The sequence below is a fragment of the Neomonachus schauinslandi genome, chromosome 8 (genome assembly GCF_002201575.2).
Source record: "Neomonachus schauinslandi chromosome 8, ASM220157v2, whole genome shotgun sequence".
Lineage (NCBI taxonomy): Eukaryota > Metazoa > Chordata > Mammalia > Carnivora > Phocidae > Neomonachus > Neomonachus schauinslandi.
The window spans coordinates 13,029,883-13,048,034 of NC_058410.1; positions in this window are offsets into that span (position 1 = coordinate 13,029,883).

The following is an 18,152-nucleotide window of genomic DNA, read 5'->3' on the forward strand; positions in this document are numbered from 1 at the left end:
AGTGATCCTTGCCACAAAGGAGATTAACTAGAGCCTCTGACCCTTTTTCTTCCCTTTTCTAATGCCCTATATTGTAGCCATGTTTGAAGTAGATATCTTTCCATTGATCTCCACACTGGGGATCTGGGCTACTTGTAATTCAATTTATTCATGTTAATAAAACAGCTGTTATTAGAAAAAAAACCCTTGGCTTTGTGGTATTTTGAAGCTCTTCAGAAGACTCCCACTCTTAGTACTTTATCTCTATACCTTTCATGGGCCCTCTCTTTCCCTATAGAAATGTCACACACAGAAATGATTTGTCCCATGTCCCATAGAAGTGTCCTACAAATATTTACTGAACACCTATTGAGTGCTTAGGGTATAAGGGCAAGCAAAAACATTCACTCCGTCTATTCTCCTGAGGCTTTCAGTCTGATGTGAAGACAGATGTTAATGAAATAGTCATGCTAATAAAGTCATAACTACAAAGTAAATTGGGTCCTGAAGGGAAAGGAACCCACTTTTATGAGAGCTTATCCCTGAGACTGTTGGAGATAAAAGGTCTTTCAAGGACTTCTTCCATGTCCTGATCTTATCTCATTTTATCTTTTACAAAACTGAGAACTTTTCAGAATGTTGTATTGCTCATGTCAAGTTTTGAGATCAACTGTTGAGATGGTCAATGTGTATGAGAATTCAGTGAGAACCACAAGAATCAATACATTTCTGAGCTTTCTTTCACTGTTAGTACAGGCCAAAGAATTCTTATGATACTAGCCTAGAGAGGGAAACATGAAAGAAAGAATAGGTTTAAAAAGGTGAGAAGATGTGGAAATGTTTTCCAGGCAGATAGATTTGATCTTTGATTGGTTTGTCCTTAGTATCTTAGTTGGTAATGTGTACAATATGTACATTTACATATTCCTCCATTTCTACCGACTGGATCAAACTTGGATATACACTAGCATCTCATTCATCTTTCCAGGCTGCTGGGCATTCTTTTGGAAGGTCTGTTGGGCACAGGGTCATAATGTCTGATTTCATTTTCCTGCTGTCATTACCTTAAGCAGGTTCCCTCGACTCTGCTCAGTTTCTACATCTCCAAAACAAGTGGATCATACTCCAAGGATTTGTTTTTATGATCAAAATGAAATCAGATTAACTGTAAAGTGTGCACAAGCGTAAGTGATATGATTATAAGCCATGGAGGAGGGTAAACTTCCTTCTTGATGTCAGAGGAAATGTCAAGGTCATGTGGCAGTGGCCATCTGTGGTGCAGGGTCAGAAATAGGAACAGAAGATGAAGTTTTGGCTCCACAGAGCTTTCTGCCCCTTTTATATGCGCATGTATCCACTCACACATCATTTTGGAAAGTACTTACTTAAATAATAATTCAGAAAAGCCTTATTAATTAGAACAAAGATTGGGCCTAAAAGGGACTGGATTTAATGCAAAATATCTCTGCTTAATTGATGCAATAGTATAGACAAAGAACAAAGTAAATGTTACAAATATTCACTAGAATAGAATTTTCTAGCCCCCTAAAACATTTAGGAGGCATAATTTATATAGCCTTAGTTTGAAATACCATCTATCTCTTCCTTTTATTCTCTACTTTTTAAGTTCTCTAAGACATCTTTGTGGCATTGATTTGTTGTCATAAAGCAAATAAAACTATAACTTAAAAGTACTTTAAATATAATTTTCACAGTGTAGTTGAACAATGTTCTTTGTATACTTAGAAGTTAATATTGTAATTAATCTATTGATAATTTGAAAATAGAGAACATAAGTAGGTGGATTGGGGGATAGGGTGGATGGGGAGTGCCATTCATCGAGATGAGGATGAAGAACACATTTTTTAGGAAAGATGGTAAGCTAATTTTTTGGCACGTTTAGGAAACTTTAGTACTTGGAAATGGGGGATGGCCAGTGGGCAACCTAACGGATATCTCTGGAGCTCAGAATGTAATTCTGGCTTGAAATGTGGATTTGGAATCCATTGGCATTAATGGATCAGTGACAGTTAAATAAAATGTAATATGAGAAAGAAAGCACATGAACAGAGCCCCAGGGAACACCAATATTTAAGAGATGAAAGGAGACAAGGGGGAACTAGGGGTCTGAGGAGAGATGACAGGGAGGTGAAGGAAGACTGGGAGGATGTAAAGTCCTGAAAACCAAGGGAAGGGAAATATTGAGACAGCATCCTGTGCTGGGGGAAGGTCAGTAAAAAAGGGTTGAAAAATACCCATTGAATTCAGCAAAAAGAAAAATGCCTACCAGTTTTGATGTGAGTATCCCGATACAGCTGTGTCTGAAGTTCACTTTCAGGGCTTTGAGAAACAAGTGTATGGTGAGAACCGGAGCAGTAAGAGGAAATTTCTCTCAAGAAGCTTGCCTGAAGGTTAAAAAACAAGCAGTGACTAAGTAGGGCTTCAGCAGAAAGGATTTTTTTAGAGGTAGGTGGGATTTAAACATTGTTACGCATTTAGAGGAAAGAAAGTAAAAAAGTTTCTCTGAAGATACAAGAGAGAGCAGGGATGATAAATGTGCTTTCTTTGAAGAACTAGGAGGGGGTGGCTCCCAAACATGGTGTAGGAGTTGGCCTTCCATAGGACGAGAAAGGCAGCAAGTATATAAGAATGGTTTCTAACTCCTCTGGGACACAAAAGGTGAGGTGGTTGAATGAGAGATGGAAGGAGGAAGGACGTTTTGGATGGGAAGATAGAAATAACTGTTGTTTTCTTCTGTCAGTCAAGCAGTCATGTCCTGAGCACCTGTTACATTTTCAGCACCATAATGGGAATTAATGGTGAAGAAAAACAGATATGATGCCTGTCACCATAGAGTGGTGGTGGGAGGCAGATATAAATCTTTTATTGTTTTTGTTTTGCATTTTTCCAGGAGAGGGTCTGTAGCTTCATAATATTTTCAAAGGCATTCAGGAAGACCCATAAGCTGGGTAGTAAAGATTAAAATCAAAATTCTAAAGATGGTCTATTTTTATTTTCATTTTAAAATATTGATATATAATTGACATAATATTATGTTAGTTTCAGGTGTATAGCTTAATGATTTGATATATGTATATATTATAAAATGATCACTGCACTGAGTCTGGCTAACATTTATCACCACACATAGTTACAAATTCTTTCTTTCTTGTGATGCGACCTTTTAAGATCTACTTTCTTTGCAACTTTCAAATATTCAGTACAATATTATTACTTATAGTCACCATGCTATACATTACATTCCCAGAACTGATTTAGATTTTATTTTATTTTATTATTATTATTTTTTAAAGATTTTATTTATTTATTTGAGAGAGAGAGAATGAGAGACAGAGAGCATGAGAGGGAGGAGGGTCAGAGGGAGAGGCAGACTCCCCGCTGAGCAGGGAGCCCGATGCGGGACTCGATCCCAGGACTCCAGTATCACGACCTGAGCCGAAGGCAGTTGCTCAACCAACTGAGCCACCCAGGCGCCCCTGATTTAGATTTTAAATGGAAGTTTGTATCTTTTGACCACTTACACCCATCTTGCCACCCCTCCCCCTCACCTCTGGCAACCCCCCATTTGTTCTTTATTATCTGTGAGCTTGTGATTTTGTTTTTGTTTTTGTTCCTTTTTTAAGATTCCACATATAAGTGAGATCATATTGTATTTGTCTTTCTCTGTCTCACTTATTTCACTTAGCAAAATGCCTGTGAAGTCTATTCATATGACAGGAATTCCTTCTTTTTTACGACTAATATTCCATTGTGAGTGTGTGTGTGTGTGTGTGTACCACATTTTCTTTATCCACTCATCCATCAATGGACACTTAGGTTTTGGCTATTATAAATAAGGCTGCGATGAACAGAGGGGTGCAGAAATCTTTTCCAGTTAGTGTCTCATTTCCTTCAGGTAAATACCCAGAGTAGAATTACTGACTCACATGATAGGACTGTTTTTAATTTTTTGATGAACCTCCATAACTGTTTTCCATAGAACAGACATTAATATTAATCACACAAATAAATACAAATTTTTGGTAATGGTAAGAGCCCTGAACAAGAGGGTTTTGGAGTTCTGGGTATTTTGACTCAGTCAGAGAGCTGAGGGAAGGTTACTTGACAGATTTTTGGAAAATAGGGAGAGAACACTAGATACATAATATTTAATATATGTTAGTTTTTCTTTTTCTTTTTGAAAATCGTATCATTTGGAAGAGACAGTATATCTTAGCATACATTAATCTTCTTCCCCATATGTCCCTTTACAAAACTTTCCTCATCTAAGAAGACTTGACATACTTGTAAGGAAGTTCCTTGTTTTTTTTTTTAGTAAATGTACGTGTTTACATGTCCAAAATGAGAACCACGAAGGACTGCATGACCCATTTTTAATGGGCTGTCCCTGTGTTCCTAGCTTCCAGATATCACAACTAACCTTAAGTTAAAAAATATTCTCATCCTGTAAGACTGACAAAACATTATACATGCAAAAATATTACCACATTATGGTAATGTAGAAATTGAAAGTGTATATTACCATCCCATGTCTTGCAATAGGGTCTGGTGTATTTATAATTCCTTTACTGCCTTTTCTCAGGAAATCTGAAATTAATATGTAGTAGGAGGCTGACTTCTTTTTTTTTTTTTAAAGATTTTATTTATTTATTTGAGAGAGAGAGAATGAGAGAGAGCACATGAGAGGGGGGAGGGTCAGAGGGAGAAGCAGACTCCCCGCCGAGCAGGGAGCCCGATGCGGGACTCAGTCCAGGGACTCCAGGATCATGACCTGAGCCGAAGGCAGTCGCTTAACCAACTGAGCCACCCAGGCGCCCAGGGAGGCTGACTTCTTAATAAGGGATACGTTTTTTAAAAAATGAATTAAGTGATAAAATTTTAAATTTTAGACACTCATTAAATATTTCAGAAAGGAATATAAGCATGTTTATCATACCTTGGCCTCTTTGTTTCCACAATCACCATGCTTTCTTCTTTTTTTTTAAATTCAAGTATAATTAACATACAATGTTATATTAATTTCAGGTGTACAATATAGTGATTCAATAATTCTATACATTATTTAGTGCTCATCATGATAAGTGTGCTCTTAATACCCTTTACCTGTTTCATGCATCCCCCCCAGCTACCTCTTCTCTGGCAACCAGTTTGTCTGTTCTCTACATTTAAGTCTTTTTTTTGTGGTGGTGGGGGGGGTCTATTTTTTCTTTCTTTCTTTGTTTTGTTTCTTAAATTCCACATATGAGTGAAATCATATGGTATTTGTCTTTTCCTGACTGACTTATTTTGCTTAGCATAATACTCTCTAGCTCTATCCATGTCGTTGCTATATATATATATATATATATAATACCACCTCTTTGTGTATATATATATCACCTGTTCCTTATCCATTCATCAGTTGATGGACACATAGTGAAATTGCTAGATCATAGGGTAGTTCTATTTTAAATTTTTTGAGGAACCTCCATACTGTTTTCCAGAGTGGCTGCACCAGTTTGCATTCCCATTGACAGTGTAAGAGGATTCCCCTTTCTCCGCATCCTCGCCAACACGTGTTGTTTCCTGTGTCATTAATTTTAGCCATTCTGACAGGTGTGAAGTGAAATCTCATTGTATTTCTGAACTCCTTTAGTTTCTGTTTGTCTGAGAAACTCTTTATCTCTCTTCTTATTCTGAGTGATAGCCTTGCTGGATAGAATATTCTTTCCAGCTTTTTCCCGTTTGGCATTTTGAATATATCATGCCACACTCTTCTGTCTTGGCAAATTTCTGTTGAGAAATCTCCAGCTAGCCTTATGGGTTTTTCCCTTGTAAGTTAAGGACTTCTTTTGTCTTTCTGCTTTTAAGAATTTTTCTTTATCACTATATTTTGTAAATTTAATTATAATATGTCTTGGTGTTGGCCTGCTTTTGTTGATTTTGATGGGAGTTCTCTGTGCCTCCTGGATCTGGATGTCTGTTTCCTTCCCAGTAATCTGGGAAAGTTTTCTGCTATTATTTCTTGAAATAAATATTATTCCCCCTTTACTCTGTCTTCTTCTTCTGGGACATCTATAATACAAATGTTATTATGTTTGATGGAATCACTGCATTCCCTAAATCTATTCTTGTGTTGCATAATTCTTCTTTCTCTCTTTTGTTCAGCTTCATTATTTTCCATTATTTTTCTTCTACATCACTTATTTGTTCATCTGCTTCTTCCAGCCTACTGTTCATTGCATCAAGCCTGTTTCCAATCTCTTTTATTGCATTCTTCATCTCTGGGTTATTCTTTTTTAACTCTTTTATCTCTGTGGTAAGGGTCTCACTGACGTCTTCTATTCTTTTTTCAAGCCCAGTGAGTATCCTTATTGTTGTTGCCTTAAATTCTCCATCAGGCATGCTACTTATATCTGTTTTGTTTAGATCTCTGGCCATGGACTTATTTTGTTCTTTCATTTGGGATAAATTCTTCTATCTTGGCATTTTGTCTAAGTTTCTGCCTTCCACTGTGTGTTAGAAAAGCCAGTTATATCTCCTGCTCCTAAAAGTAATGGCCATATAAAGAAAAGGTTAAGTAGTGTCCAGGGCCTGGTGCTTCAGGGAGTGTCTCCAGTATGTGCCAAATGCACTCTGCTATTGTGTTCTGGCTGCTCTGTCTTTCAGGTCAGTTATCTGCAGAAGCTCTCTATGCCTGCTATGGGCAGTGTTTGGTCTCTGGCCTGATTGTGGTGAGTTTTCACTAGGTGTGCTTTGGTCTGCTTATGAACTGAGACCTGACATAAACTCCACCAGAACTTTGGCCCTGCAGAACTCTCTGGTTGGGATACGTGGTGTGGGCAGAGGTTTGTGCTGGTTTTCTGGGGGAGGGGCCTGCTGTACTGGGACTGAAGCGAGCTTGACTGAGAAGGGCAGTCCCACCAGAATGCAGGGAGGTAGGGCTTGGTGTAAGCAAGTTAGGCAGCCAGTGTTGGTGCTATTCTCCTTCCTGCAGGTGGCTTGGTGTTCATGCTGAGGGGTGGGGAAGGGAAATGGTGTCAGCTATATGTGCCCAGAGTGGTATCTCCGTGAACATTGCCTCTCAAGGACACACTCTGAGAAGAGCAAATATTCTCCTCTCTGTGTGCCCCAGGCCTTCCCCCAGATCATCATTTCCATGTTGTCTGCCACTGGGTTGTTTGCCTGCCCTCTCCCTAGGAGCAGTGCAGTGCCCTCTGGGCTCTATCCCAGCCAAGCCCGCTGACCTTTAAAACTCCAGGCTTTAAATCTTGCAAGAGCTCACAAAATTCAGTCCCTCTCATTTTCCAAGCCAATGGCTTTGGGGAAATGTTCTCCTTGTGCATTCCCCTGTGTGCTCCTCTCTTTCTCACCCTTCTCCTCGACCATGGCTCTCTCCCATCCATAGCACCCATGACCCGTTTATCCCCTAGACCACATCTTTGCACTTCCTGCCCTCTTCAATGTGGCCTCTTCTCTCCTGTTAGTTGTGGAGTTTGGTCTGTCAGTCTGCAGGTCGATTTCTGGGGTCTTTAGGATAATTTGATAATTATCTAGGGTTTGTGGGATGAGATGAGCCTAGGGTTTTCCTACTCTACCACCATCTTCCTCTCCTCACTCTTTGACCATTCTGAGTTTTACATTTGTCTCTGATAAAATGGATTCAGTATAAGGATACCATGAGCACATGTGAAAGCACTTAGACTAGAGCTGGTGGGCGTTCCATAGTATTCATCCACCTGCCTCTTCCTTGCCATGTAAGTGCTTTCCTAAGAAGAGCTGAAAAAGTGTGGTGTGTTGATCCTGAGAGTTTTCTGACAGATGGATGTCACAAGCATCTCTGGGTCTTAGTTTCTTGACTGCAAAGAAGTGAGGGGATTGCCCTGCATTGTTGGACTGTAACTGAAGGTCTTTTTTTTTTTACTTTAAAATGTTAGGGTTTAAGGAATTGAAGGAAACAAGTTTGGATGAGAAGGTGAGGAAGGGGTTTCTCAGTAAAGGCACAGTGTATATGAAAATATCTAGAGAGAAGCACAAAGATGGGGGGCCTGGTGATTGTCGTGGAGATGGAGAAATGCCTGGTGAGGAATGCACAATAGAAAAGTATCAAGGGGGTAGAGGAGACAAAAGTCCAAACAGCTGAAAGGCAATTGTGCTGAACCAGGCTATTTAGCTACAGCTTTTTTTTTTTTCCCCTCCTAGGAAAGACTGAATAAGCATTGACATGGAGAGAGCTGAGTGAATGGACAGCCAGGGTACAAGCCTTCTCACCGATTTTCCTATGATTTAAAATAGGCACACTATTTTAGGCATAGCAGACTGACTCTGTCTAGAAATGCAAATGAAGATTTGTTTCCTTTTCTGAATTGAAGATACAGTTGGAAATTTCCCAGGTTAATGTTAGGAACCAGGTGTGGTGGTAGGAGGTCAGTGGAGAGCCACAGGTAAGTAATGTCTATGGATTTGGTCACCTTTGCCTCCTGTTTTTCAGGATCTCTGGTTTCTGATCCAATTTTTTAAAAATTTATTTTAATTAATTAATTACCAATTAATTAATTTTTAAAGATTTTATTTATTTACTAGAGAGAGAGAGTACAAACAGGGGGAGTGGCAGGCAGAGGGAGAGGGAGAAGCAGGCTCCCTGCTGAGCAGAAAGCCTGACTGGGGCTCAATCCCAGGGTCCTGGGATCATGACCTGAGCTGAAGGCAGACGCTTAACCTACTGACCCACCCAGGCGTCCCCTGATCCAAATTTTTATGATACCAGATTAGGAAACTCCTAATATATGCAAACTTTTGTTTAAGATATCTAAATAGTGATTCATTCTTTTATTCATCTATTAAGTGTTTGCAAATGTCCTAGGTAATGGGCTAAGAGTTGGGAATACAATGGTGCATGAGATGTCAACTCTCACCTCAAGAAATCCAGAGTCTGAGGGCTGACAGGCTTATACATGTACATGTTCCTAAGACACCGTGGGAAGTGCTGTCATACAACTGTATTCAAAATCTGAAGGGCACTTAAGAAGCGTTACTAAAGCTGTTAGCTGTTGCTCAACAATGCCTCACTGAAGACAATAACTATGTATTTTGAAGGTGATCTATATATCTGGGTGCTGCAAAGTCAATAAACATGAAAATAAAGGAAGAAGGGAAAGGATAGGACACAAATAATTCTGAAGCATCTGCTTAAGTGCCTGACACGACCTGAGTAAATTTATGGAAATTATGTCACTTCATTCTCACAAACACTCTGGGTCCCAAGTTATAGTATATTCACTTTACAGGTGAAAACACTTTACAGACTTGAGAAAAAGTAGTTTCCCCAAAGTTCCATAGTGAGCTGGAAGCAGAAGAAGGATTTCAATATACGTCCATAGTCCTTCCACCACATTGTGTGGTTACAACTCAATGAGACAAATAAAGGGTTGGGTGAAAGAGGAAGTGGGAACACTTGGTTTTGCTGCCTCTGTGAAAATGAGTATGTGACTCAGAGATTTCAGACAGTGGGACCTAGTGGTTTGGGTTGTCAAAGTCCGTAAATATGTCAGTTACTGAATTCAGGATGCTAATTCAACAACAGAAGCTTGCTGTCAACCAGAAACTGGGATAAACTCTGTTCTGAGTTTGTATATAGACATGCAAGGGTGGATATGAAAGGCTCTCTGGTTGATTTTCACAGGAAAGCAAGTACAGTTGAATCTCATTTATTTGGAAATTACATTATAAACTCCTATATCTAGCACTCTTCAAAGAATCAGCAAATCAGTAAAACTCTATGAATGCTCAAATGGATATCATAAACAATAAATAATAAATCTCATGCATTGTGCTTTTTATTCCATTCAAGATGTCCTCAAGCCCTCAATCTATTCATGATTGCATATCTGGTTTCAAATCTAGTTGGAGGATAAAAGTAATGTCTGTCAAGAAAGGATTAGACAAAAATGGAAAAAGCAGCTTCAATTCTCAGCATCAGTTCCAATATAAGGGTCAAAGACCCCGTGTGGATCCTGGAAATTACCCTTGTAATGTGCCCATGCAAGAAAGTGGATTTTTTCAGTGTTGACCCAGAGTCATCAGTATAAGATTAAACTAATTTCAGGCTACTTTTCTACGTATGTAGGGGGTATATAGTACATTAATAATACAGTCAGTCGTCTAAGATAACTAACATGAAAACGGTGCCATTGCTTGAAAGGATAAGTCAGCCATCTGGAAATCTTATTAATTATACAAAGTGATGTATCCTCAGAAGATTTTAGATAATCTGGTGCCTTATTTATTTATGAAATCCAACTTCCAACTACACCTTTCATTGGAATGGGGCAAGGGGCCCAGGGGTAATATCCTCCTATTGGCCCAGAGGAGAGAGGGAAGAAATTCCACCATCCAGGGATCCACCATGCCTCCTCACTCTGGCTTCATGCTTGAGTTGCGTTGTCCTGGGGTGGGGGAATCTCCCTAATGGGTCCATATTCTCTCTCCTAATCTTAGATCCACAGACTTGGGAAGTGGGGACAAAGGCCTTTGCCCATGGCTGTTTGGAGGTGGTATACTCTTCCCCTCAACACACCCACACAGACACTCACACTTCTTTGTACCAGGTCCTCATTGTGAATGTCACAACAGTAACTAAAAATAATTTTGAAGTGTGTGTTAAGTAATCATACTGACAGCCTTTTGTTTTACTTCCTTATTCTTGCCCTATTCCAATTGTGCTAAAAGTACCAAAGTGTCTGATAAAAATTCAAAAGAAGCCTGACATGCAAGGGAGAAAAAAAAAAAAATAAAAGGAAGGGGCTCAGATAATTTGCAAAATAGATAATGAGTCTTTACATGATTGAGTCAAATGTACTGCTTCTTAGTTGAGGTTTGAAATGTTAAGTCAATTGTTTTTTTTCTCTCTCTGTTAGAGAAATGCTGACCCTGAGTTTCACAAAGCTGTTAAATGTTTTTTTTTTCAGAAGTTGCAGGTGCAGACCTAAGAAATAGGTTTGCTGCGTGTGGGCTGATTGTGACCTTAACTTGTCAATGGGATAGGAAGACTCATGCCGCTTCTACTATTCCCTTTTATTGACAAGAGGATGCCACTGTTGTCCAATCAAGAGAAACCACCATTCCCTAATTATGGTACAGATCTCAGTAAGATATTTGCAAGCACTCGTAAAGATGTTACCTAAATACAGTTTGTGTTGTCAGAGTTTTAACTTCTTTTTTTTTTTTTTAAGATTTTATTTATTTATTTGAGACAGAGAGAATGAGATACAGAGAGCATGAGAGGGAGGAGGGTCAGAGGGAGAAGCAGACTCCCTGCCGAGCAGGGAGCCCGATGCGGGACTCGATCCAGGGACTCCAGGATCATGACCTGAGCCGAAGGCAGTTGCTTAACCAACTGAGCCACCCAGGCGCCCGTCAGAGTTTTAACTTCTTTTATGCCCTGGACACCTTTGGTAGTCTTAGGAAGCCTATGGACCCCTTTTCAAAATAATATTCTGAAATGTCTAAAGCAAAACGCAAAGTACTACAAGGAAACCAAATATATAAAAATATAATTATAAAAAAATTTGTGATATAGAAATAATGTGTTTTTTAAATACGTTAATTAACATAATCTAGGAGCAGCAAGTGTAGTGACATTTGAAGGTGATGATAAGTGTAAGTGATATTTTCGGATAGCTGCAACAACCCAAATGGGAGACGAGCGTACCTGGGATTTCTATGGGAAACAAATTCACAGATACTCCTAAATACTTCCGTGGTTTGTTGCCAATATTTGTATTTGAAGGAAATGTTAAATTTCAGTTAGAGATCAGTGCAAATGAAGATCAGCTTTCCCCCATCTAAGTGTACAGACTCCCTGAATTCTGTCTGCAGGTCCCCTGGAGTGTTTATGAGCCCTAAGTTAAGAACCCCTGGCATACATAAATCATTTTCCTAGGTTTATGAGCATGGTTGAGATAAATTAAATTTCTTCAAATACACATTTGCGTATAATTCCAAATGCAGTAATGAACATTTATATTTTTAATTCTCAAGTGGAAATGTCATTCCTTCATTTGTTCATTCATATTCTTACTTAGAATCTGCATTGTTTGTGAAAGGATTTAAGGCAAGTTGCATAAACGCATACAACAAAATAGAATGAAATTGCAAGAAGGAACAGAAGAAAAGGTTATTGTGAAAAGTAAGAGGTGTCTTCGAGTGAAGTTAATACACAAAGTGTATGTGGGAAGGCACTAGATCTTTACTAGAGTACAATGACATATTGATTCTAAGTTTTATGATATGCAATGCAAAGGGTAAGAAACAGTTATAGATTCATGACCACATCTCCTGTAAAATCAAATGAGATGCCCAACTTTTTGTCTACTGAAACTAGAGAGAAATTTCTTCCATAGACCTTACCTCATAATGACTGTCTTGGTCAGCTCAAGCTGCTATAGCAACTTTATTGACTGGGTGTCTTAAACAACAGAAATTATTTCTCACAGTTTTGGATGTTGGAAGTCCCAGATCAGGGTGCCGAGATGGTCAGGTTCTGGTGAGACCTTTCTTTCCAGCTTGTATATGGCCATCCTCCTCCTGTGTCTTCACAGGGAGAGGGGAAAGTGCTCTCTCTCTCTCTCTCTCTCTCATCTCTAGCTCTTTAAGGGCACTAAAACCATCATGAGGTCTCCACCTGGTGGCCCAATTACCTCTGAGAGGCCTACTTCGAAATACCTTCATATTGGGGGGTTACAGCTTTAACCTATGAATTTGGGGAGAAACCTAATTCAGTCCATAGTAATGATACACTGTAATGAAATTAACGGTACGTTTAAAAGTTTCCTTTGTTTCATTGGGCTATCTCTTATAATTTCTCAGTGTAATCAATGACATGTTTCTGCTGGCCCAGCTTAATATAGAAATGGGTTTAAAATTATGTAGTGTAATTTTAAAAACCTTTTTGGAGGTATAAAGTATTATTTTTTTTTTAGTACCACCTCGTTGGAGGTACTTACTCTCGAAATGTAAACTAGTAATTATTAATTTTTACATGTCATGGACCAATTTGAGACTCTGATGAAAGCTATATATGCAGACACACATTAAATTCTGCATATAATTTTAGGGAATCACAGATCTCTCGAAGTCTCAGCACTCTGAGTAGTAGATAACTCTGGGATATAGAGTAATGGATATGCTTTTAAACATACTATGTAAGTATTGCTTATTGTAACTGAGCGTTTGACATGGACTGAGAGCCAGCCAGTTGGATTTAATGCTCCTGGCAAGCATGGGAATACAGCTATTCTATCCTGGAAATTAAACAAATGCTTTACTAGCTTGGAGAACAGGAAATCTGCAGGCATATTTAACAACATACAATGCTAATATTTCAAGGTTGGAGGGGTGCCTGGATCATACAGTCTCAAATCTTGTGCCTGAAATTCTCATGCCCCTTGGAGAACTTCACAAATCTCTGACTACCACTATTGCAAGACCCCAGGAGATGAAAACAACAATGTGGGCACAGCCCCTAGACCCACCCCCACCCCAACCTCCTCCACCATCACCCCATCCTTTGCCATAGTCCAGCTGAGACCAAGCTGTCATGTGAGGAATCAGATAGCCAGGGTGGATCCAGACTTTGTGGGGCCTGAATCTTATACAATTTGGAGAGACTTCTTAGGGAAAATAATACAAAATTACAAAGAGGGTGTTGTAAGAAACTCAATATTTAAAAGACATGACAGAAATGAGAATAAATTTCAAATTTTAAAAAACTGACAAAATACCAAAAGCAGCACATTATCCAGAAAAATAAGATAATTTTAAAATTAACTGCCTGACATATCTCTAAAATACATTCCCCTACATTTTTATCTGTGTGATTTTTGGTTGCCCCTTTATATGACAATGATTTTGTAAAGTCATTTTGTCTAGAGAACATAGAAAGATAATACAGTCTTTTTTTTTTTTTTTAAAGATTTTATTTATTTATTTGACAGAGAGAGAGATAGCGAGAGCAGGAACACAAGCAGGGGGAGTGGGAGAGGGAGAAGCAGGCTTCTCACTGAGCAGGGAGCCCGATGTGGGACTCGATCCCAGGACCCTGGGATCATGACCTGAGCCGAAGGCAGACGCTGAACGACTGAGCCACCCAGGCGCCCGAAAGATAATACAGTCTTTCATGTAGCATAAGTTGATCAGAATTGTTTTTTTGTTTTTATTGATTGTTTAGAAAAACTTCTTCTGGCTTCCCAGTTGATTACTGGTAATGTAAGTTTTTAGGATTTCTCTCTCATGTTTCTTTCAACTGTGAGCTTTACATTTGGAAGAATTCCCCGTAAACTTGTTTCCGGTTCTGTGCGTTAGAAGCCTTATTTTCCTCTACTGCCCATTGACACAGGGAGATACAGGACTTGTCCATATTGTAATATGACCTCTGGCCTGAGCCAGCATGTCACCATGCCAGGTGAATTGGCCAGTGGGAAGTAGAATGTTACTGGAAGTTACTACTATATTTGAACAGCTAGCAGTAACTTAACTATACAAGGAAGAGAGTGTGAGCAACATAAGTATATCCCATTAATTACAAAATGAGTACACCCATTTCTAGAGATGCCTGCTCTCAGAACTGGTAGGCCAGCTCACCCTCATGTGATTTTTTTTGCTTTCCTCTTTCCCAGCACACTCCAAGGACTGCCTCCATGAACCTGCAGCCACCTTCATAACATCTTCATGGAAAAGAACCTTCTGGTAGGATTCCCTAGAGTAGGGGTGCCTGGGTGGCTCAGTCAGTTAAACATCTGCCTTCGGCTCAGGTCATGATCTCAGGGTCCTGGATAGAGCCCTGAGCTGGGCTCCCTGCTCAACAGGGAGTCTGCTTCTTCCTCTCCCTCTGCCTCTATCCCCCCACCGCTCGCCATGTTGTGCTCTCTTTCTCTCTCAAATAAATAAATAAATAAATAAATAAATAAATAAATAAAATCTTAAAAAAAAAAAGAGTTTCCTTAAAGTCTAAGCTCAAGAGAGCAAGGCCAAGATAGAATGAAGAGGGAAATTTTTCCTACCATGTCTCAGAGTCCAAATCTTTCCAAGTTCTTTGACACTGGGAATGTAGACTCTCTTCTGGAAAGACCCTGTTCCCAATTGCAGGAGTATGATCTTACCATAGGTTCTAATAAGACAAATATCTCAGAACATACCAGCCTAAAATCAGCATGAAGAAAGGCCACTTGGAACAGTTTGGGATCCATTTCCATTCATAGATACAAGGGTATTTAAGGCCATAGACACATGGACCACAATATGACTACAGTCATTTTTATGTTGGAAAATTTAAACCTGATAGAACCATATGCTCGTTTCAACTATGAAACTCAGTACAGCACACATGGAATATTTTAAATGATTAATATAACTTTCTGGCAAATGCCCCAGGATAACTGGCTGCAAAATATATGCTTTGGAAAGTGGCTGAGTTAACTTATTTTATACATTTATTGATTACAAGCCAGTTAAATGTGGAGCTAAGTCTAACAAAGATATTCACTTTGGGTTTAGAATAGTTGGTTAACAGCTCTTCTTTTCAGGGTTCGAGTATCAAGGCAACTTCTCCATTAAGGCCACTTCTAGCTGGTAACAATAAAAGCTATTATTTTTTAATGTAAGAATTCTAATTTTATTACCTATGGAAGGGGAGTGTCTATTGATTTCATCTAAAAGCAGAGTAAATTGCTGAGGCACATGAAATGTCTGCTTCTTTAAAGCCGATGGGAAGCACGATGTTTACTTGTTTGAATACGTTTTGGATGGGAGGTATCTACTTCGCTTGTTTGTTAAAGAAAAAAATCCGTTTCTCTCAATGTCTGCGTTCAAATAAAAATAAAAATGTTCAGAGGCGTAGAATAAGTGAGAATACTGTTGGTATAACGGTTTAACCTAAAATTTCCTCTTTTTTGGTCTTTACCCACAAAGAGGCCAAACCTGTCTTTTATTTTTAATGGAGATGGACAGCAGCTGTCCTTTCCTTCTGGGAGGAGATGCAAAACACATACTAGTGGGAAAAATTTCCTTCTTTGTTCATGAGGTCTTAGAAAATGAGCGTTAAGATGGTGGACTAGAGGTGGTAATATGTCCACATTAGCTTCAGTTGGCTTATAACAGTTCTAAAAATGGATTTTCATTGTCTATGTACTACCCCAATGATGGACTTTATAAATTATTCAGGCATAGAATGTGTGAATTTCGGAAAAATAAATCAGAAGGGTATCGATTCACAATTTCAAAAGCATTTTTTTTTTAAAGTCATAGCACCCTTTCTCTGAATGCAAGTATGCCCTGCATCCACAGTAAAACCAACAAGTGCATATACACCCGCCCCACCCAGGCGCTCAGCAGCCCTTCCCTAGGCTCTTCCTCTGCCCTCGCAGAACTGACACGTGGTTGGGCATAGAGCAGGTACTTGACTTCATGAAGCCCCTTGCTGGGACTGACTGTTCAGGGTTTTAGAAGGCTAATCCTTGACAACAGCATTTTAAGTCATGGATGATTCACAACCTTTCTGTGAAGGAAATAGCAGTATTTGCTGAGAGCTTCTGGGTGAAATACCCCAACAAATAGAAATACTGGTGTCCTTTCTTCCTTTGATATCACGTGTGTGTGTGTGTGAGAGAGAGAGAGAGAGTGAGAGAGAAGATGGAGAGAGAGAAAGGGGAAACGCTGAAGCTGGTAATCTAAGTGGGAGTTGCTTATGTTCCACTGAAAGAAGAGACCCTTAACAGTATTTCATTTTTTAAAAAGATTTTATTTATTTATTTGAGAGAGAGAGCATGAGCGGAGGGGCAGAGGGAGAGGGAGAAGTAGACTCCCTGCTGAGCAGGGAGCCTGAGGTGGGGTTCGATCCCAGAACCTTGAGATCATGATCTGAGCCGAAGGCAGACGCTTAAGGGACTGAGCCACTCAGGCACCCTCAGTATTTCATTTTTTAAAGGAAGGCTACTCTCCATTTCCTTTGCTTTCTTTTGAGTTTGCGTCATTTTTGAGTTGAGTTAACTGGGCATATTCCGAACAAAGAAAAGTGTCCTCTTGACTTGAGATTCTATAATTGATTATATAATAACTTATGAAGTGTTTTGGAAGTTAAAGTTAAGATGCTGGTTTAAATTTAGCCTGAGTAATTATGGAGAAGTTTTCTACAACCCAATTCTAAAAAGACACTTGGGGGACAATTTGAGAAATCAAAGTGATGTGTATGTGAAATACCATTGTAATATATTTTTCTAATATGCCCTTACATTTTTTTAAGGAAATTATTTTATGGTTCTCTAAAATTGAGCCAGATGATCTTAAATCTTCTGTTTTCCTATTAACAGTGAATTTGAGTTAAACGATCTTTGCATTCTGCCATTTATGCAGCTCTTTCCCTAAAATAACAGAAGCATTAAACAAGGAAATCTTTGAGATTGCCCCAATCATTGAGCCTTAAAAGTGTTACTGGTCCTGTTCTCAAAAGCACTTCTGTGCCTTATGTACTGGTTTTCAAACACTGAAAATGTACATGTGGACGTTCAGATTATTTGGCATCCTAGGACCTCCTGCTCAACAACTGAGATAAGAAAAGAATGCTCTTCAGAGCATTACAGTTCATTAGGGTGCTGTCCAAAATCTCGTACATGCCTGATAAAGTTAGCGGAATGTCAGGCCTGTGCTGTGATTAAAGGTTCTAAACGTGAGTTGTCACGCAGCTCAAATATTAGCTATAATCCACATCCATGCAGAGCTCTAAGATTAGGCCTTGTAGACACAAAGCTATATATATAGAATACTCCTGCTTACATTACAAATTTTCCAAATGAATGGAAGAAAATGGAGCAGGAAATACACATTAAGAGTAGGTATCTCTGGACTTTGAGATGATGGGTGGTTTTTGTTTTACTAACTGCTCTATTGCATTTTTAAGTTTATAACAATGCAACTATGTATTTTTTTTTATATCAAAAGCTTTATTTCCAAGAAGTGGAATAGATGCTAAGTTATTGGCAGAGCCAACTTTGGAGTAAGGACATGGTGAACATGGGTCCTTAATAAAACCTGTCCCTTTCAGCACTGGCCTCTCTGGTGGTCAAGGTCCCAACAATAACACACCGTTGAAATTCCTCACTCCCAAGGCCTCCTTTCCTTCA